The sequence below is a fragment of the Argentina silus genome (assembly GCF_951799395.1).
Source record: "Argentina silus genome assembly, chromosome: 21".
Classification (NCBI taxonomy): domain Eukaryota; kingdom Metazoa; phylum Chordata; class Actinopteri; order Argentiniformes; family Argentinidae; genus Argentina; species Argentina silus.
In genome coordinates, this window is record NC_139675.1 from 5021522 (window position 1) to 5027521 (window position 6000).

Here is a 6000-nt window from a genome sequence, read left to right on the forward strand (position 1 = left end):
ATTCTGTCAGGAATGTACATAAACTATGATTCCCACATTACACTTCCAAATCGCTCATAGTTACGGAGGCTGCGAAACCTTCTGAGCAAATAGAATTCATCCACGCGCTGGAATTAAAGGGGATGAAAGGGATTGTTGGGTTGGCCTGTTTTCAAGGACTGGCATCCTTTACCCGTACAGCTTTCACACACAAAACAGCTAACTCAAGCAGTAATCAGTCACTTATTAGAAGTTAACTATCCATGTTTTGTTTAATAATCTGTAGATTATGATGGAAGGATGGATGCCCCCCCCCACCGCGCGCGCGCACACACACGCGCACACACACACACACACACACACACACACAAACACAGAGAGACAGAGAAGAAGAGAAGAGGATGAGATACACCATGTTACACTTTGAAGAAACAAGGCACAAGGCTTCATGATAAAAGATTTAAGCTTAGTCTCTGTACTGCAGGTTCACTTGATGTTTATGCTGTATTGGAGGCATTAGCCGTGTTAAAACTGACATGCGTGTGTTGTTCTCCCTAAAGGTATTGTTATTGAACATGCTAACTCCACCTCTTAAATCTAAGTGAACCTACAGGGCGGTTATCGATTACATGGACACACACACACACACACACACGAGAGAAAGAGAGAGAGAGAGAGAGAAAAAGAGAGAAAGAGTGAGAAAATACATAATGAATTTGAACATAGTGCATTGTTACACACAAATGAGAATCAAACAATCCATTCCATATAGAATCATGGTCCAGTTGCCATAACAAAAGAACCCCTTTCATTTGTCTCCACAAGCGTCATGGAAACCATGTGTCAACAAACAAACAATATTTTTCGAAAATCAGTCGGCCTATCCACTACTGAAGAAAGAGAAATCTCCAAAAAACTGTACATGTGAAAAGCTGCAAGACACCAGGTCATTTTCACAGAATGAATCTCGATGGCACTAATCCAAACGGCCAACATTCTGATCGTGACACCACACTGGAATTTCGTCCACCGCCCCGCAGAGACACGGGCTACTGGCAGGCGGGGTCGTCTTTTGAAGTTGGAGGACGATGCCTGAGGAGGACCAAGCAGAGAGAGAGACGTCTCACTGCTGCTGCTATAGATGTCTCTTCATGGGTCAGTGGACTAAACGATGTGACACCTAATCTAGATAGGACACTGGCTAGGGCCCCGTCTCGTGGACATAGACGCTTCACTCATGGACATGACAGCACTTCAAATTGCACTTTTCATCTACAGCAGACAGGCTAATGATAATGCAGTCTCCTGGGGGACAGGATCATGGTTATGGCCATCATGGACATTTTATAGCCTAATCATGACTGAACTTGTAAATCTTCATTTAAAAAGTATGTGAGACAGGTCAAAGTGAAATCACATTTGTAGTTATCAATTAACGACACCATCATTAGAACACAATTAGCTGCAGAGGACAATGCCCCAGAACTAAGACCTCATAATTACACTTGAACCATTTCAGCTCCTCCTTATACTGGCCTCTCAGCAGGTATAGCCTTCTGACTTATTTCTAAGCTTTATAGCTTCCTGAATGATGTGTTTTCCCATAATGAGTTCTTAGCAGTGGGGGAAATGTCTTTCAAAGATTAACAAAAAAGTCCCCAAGGGCTCAGAGCAATTGTCCTTGACTCTCCTTAGAATTACCATATGCCCATAAACCATAAAAATGTTACACTGTAATAAAGTTAACATGATTTAATCATAAACACTAAAAGATGAGCCAAACAAAGGCTGATGTTAACGCATGTTCAGTAATTAAGCTATTTGGAATGCGTCTCTCAGCCAAGCTCATTATTCAGTTTGTGGGTAAAAGAAAGCCTGAAGGCTGAATTTAGGCCAACTAAGCCTTTCGTACCAGGAGCGGTGCAGCTATGGTTTTCTCCAAAAGACATCACACATAGGAAGGTGGGAAGGTATAACAAAAAAAAAATAATCAAAGATAATAGTTCTTAATGTCATATATATAAATGTTATATATAAATGAAGGCTCAACGTTTCGTTTTTAGCTTCGTTTTAGGTTGGCTACTTGATCCCTTGTTGAAAAGACAGGTGCACCTCAAGCTAAAGCTTAAATTGGGTCCTTAGTCTTTGAAAGGGTAAAGGGCACATTTTCCACTCCTACATCATAAGAACGATTTCCCAGCCCCTCTGGACCCTCTTCTGCACTGCCCTTCCCCAGACTGAATCATGTCCTGCAGTAACCAGTTAATTGCATTCTTTGCAGAGATCCATCCAACTCCATAGCAAGAGATTCGGAACACACCGCAGCAGATAAACAACAGCAAAGTTCCCCCAACCTAATCAAACTCAAAGCCTTACTATAAACTCCTCATTATGAAAACAAATCTCGTCATGGCGTACCGTGCAGAGGATGAGCTTGATGATGATGAGGCCAGACACTCCTCAGAGCTCCAAACATTTTCTGTAATAACAGATGATTATCGCATGGCCTTAGGCAACACTTAGGAAATTAGGGGTTATAATTACCTGTGGTTTAGTGTATTGAACAGAAAAATGAATCAATTAAGGTCTCTATGGAAACCATGAGCACTACAACAGCAGCTTGTCTCCCCTAGACTATTCTATTGTGTTGGTGGTTGTTATTGTTATTATCTTTCATGCTCTGCCAAATCAAATTGCTGTGTGAGTGAGTGTGTGCTTGTGTGTGTGTGTGTGTGTGTGTGTGTGTGCGTGCGCTGGGGAATTGTATAAATGAGAGAGAAAGGGCACCCGGTGAAACTGCACTGCAGCGAGGCAGCAGCCCCAAAAGCAATCGCGTTACATAAACCATGTTTGATGGCTTCTTTTGTTTCCCAGCCTTTGGCTTTCTCAACTCCCATTAGATAGAAGAGGAGAGAGAAAGAGAGACAGAGATAGAGAGAGAATAGGGTAGAATTAAAAGGTGTATGCGTGTGTGCATGCGTGAGTGGGTGTGTGTGTGTGTCTGTGTGTCTGTGTGTGTGTGTGTGTGTGTGTGTGTGTGTGTGTGTGTGTGAGCAAGCGATCCTGGGGCAGGGCCAGGGGCCAACTGACCAGTATAGGTGGGTGTGTGAGAGAAGGCTTAATGAATACATTCAATCACAGAACAGGAGCAAACAAAACTACCATTAGGGACAAACAAATCCCAATAAAGAGGGTTTGATGACCTCATTAATACCCATTTGACCTGCCAAGCTACAGCCTAACAGACCTGCTAAGGCTTGGCTGCAGTTTGGCTCGTTTTGAGACGAAGACACTTCATTAAATGGATTCTCAACTTTCTTCCCTCAGACTTTTAGGGATTAAGCAAATTTCAGCAGTATTTTACAGTATGGAGTGAGATATAGAGTGAGACACAGAAGTCCATGTTCTTTAAACCTACTGACGCTATCATCTGTTCAGCTAAATACTGTATAGATCAAGATTTCAGGTGATTAGGTGATACACATTGATGTTTGTTATGGCTGAATGTAGAATGTTTTGTTAAGAGAGCACAGTACCAGTGGCTAAGTCTTACAGCATTACTTAGATCTTCGGCTCTTCCATCTTCTACCTCTTCTTTCCTTTCCTTGACAACCAGGACCTCATGTTCTGTAAAACAGTACAAATGTTGTGTTACTTTTGAAATTCCCCATAACATCCACACAACCAAAGATACATGCTCTAAGAACCTTTAAAGCAACACAAGTGGTTTGAAATGCCTGTCTTGCTGTAGTTTTAACGTCTCCTCCACAGAGCAGAGCTTGCTCTCAGACCATGTCTGTCAGTCGGAGGCTGAGGAGAAGGGGGCAGAAATCCAACAGCATCTGTCCTGGCCCCAGATCTCAGACGACAACCTCCTTCAACAATATCTGGACCAGTGAGGGGCGGATGCCCAGACCGGGGTACATGCTCCCAGCCTCGGAAGAGGAGTACCTAAAGGACATGCTGTCTGATAATCCAAGATTCCTGAGCAAAACCCAGCAGCAGTCTCCGGAATACTGGGAGGATGCAGCTGCGGCCCTTCCGGAATACCAGGGACCATGGGAGTCACCAACGCCTATGGCATCTGTGTCGGGATCCTCCTTTTCGGAATATGACTTTTATGTTTGACATTGTGCTACTATTTCATGTCCTTTCATGATTCAATAAATTATACTTCTGTATTTTTTTTTTACGCTTTATTTTCTATTTGCCGGGGGAAAAATCTAATCAAATGTGTGTGCGTGCGTGTGTGTGTGTCAATGTCATTAGAAAATAAAATCCTGTATCCAAGCGCAATTCAACCAGACGGTGCTACACAGTCAATTTCATTTAAGGCTCATCAATTCAGTAAGTGAATGAAAATGGAATTCTCCTTCCCCTAATTGAACTCTATGGTACCGACATCCACCAGTGGAGGGCACTTCTGCTCACTGGCAGTCGTGTAGAAGTGACTGTGATTGTGTGGGTGTGTAACAAGACAGTAGATCACTGATGGAACAGGCAGAAGTGGCGACTGAGAGGTCATTGACCTTCTGCTGAGAAGCTATAAAGTCAATTACAGGTGTCAGACAGTCTGGCCCTTCACACCCACTCACACTCTCATATCGGCCGTATCTCTCTTTTCCTCCCCCTCCATCTCTCTCTCTCTCCTTCTCTCCCCCCCTCTCTCTCTCTCCTTCTCCCTCCCCCCCTCGACCTCCTCTCTGTGCTAATTGAAAACACTGGGTTTATAGGGTAAACCTTTCACAATGGCTCGTTGTTTTGATTTGATGCCGCAAACACATTTTAATTCAATCCTGTCGTCAACTGTTGTGTATCCAACCCACGCAGGGAACAAGGTGTGCGTGATTGTTGTTGTCGAGTGTGTTTTTTTTTTTTACAAATGCCTTTTAATCTAAAGGTGTGGAGGGGATCAAAGCACTGAGAGAAGCCCTCTGGGAGGTTTTGGGGAGTGTTTATTCAATGTGCATTCAATACTTTCAGTCAACTGACCTTTTCCTCTGGTCGCCCCTTGCCTTCCTCTCTCCCTCTCTCTCTCTCCCACAGCCCACGCTCCGTCTGTTTGATTAAATAACAGACGTTAATTTTCAAAGCAAACCGACTCTTACAGATTACATCCCCCGGGGGGGTATTGCTGAAGTGGCCGGTCGTTCCCTGCCTGCTTGTCGGATCCTTCAAGGTTTGATTGGCGATAGTGACATGAGGCGAACAGTGCTTCAACTTATCCAATCACGTACAGATCAGACACAACCTCAAAGACGGCTCGAGGGAAGGAATAGATTGAGCGTGCGTGTGCGTGAGAGAGATATCGACGGGATTGAGTGGGGCCCTCCCGTCAGAGGCACCAAAGCCACGCATTTACCTCCAAGAGTCGAGATGTGCAAGCCGTGCTCGATAGAGGGAAAGGGGAACAGGGCCAATGAATGATCCATTTCCTTTAAAGGACCAAAAAGACATAATCTATTGTCCACCCTGCCTCTCGAGACCTGAGTGGACCTAAGCTTTTGTCTTGGGATCAATCCCTAGCCCGGGACTCAAAGGTGCTCCATCTGAGATTGGTTTCTGTTTCAGCCAAACAAGGCTCCGATCCAATTCAGCCTGGGAACGTTTGTTCGTTAAGCACACTCTCACTTGAAACTTTATAAATACTTACACCAGAAGGTCTATATGCGCTCTTGCTTTGTTCAGATCATGTCAAGAACTTTTGACCACACATAAAGCATTACCTGAGGGTCGTGCCTAAGAGTCATTACCTAAAAGTCGTGCTCGAAATCTTTAACTCACAGCCTGAAAAAAAATCATTATTTGCACAATGGCACATTTTTGAACAAGCTTACAAGAATCACTTTAAAATGTGATGTGGTTTTGAATAATTCATTTTTGTGATTAGCCCCTAGCTAATGACTTGCATAATCTGTACGCTCCTAGAATGTCTTTTCCTTGGAAAGACCTGCCTTCCACCAACAAAATGGTTAAATAAAACCAATTTAATTTTGAAATGTGAAGGAAGGAATGAATAAT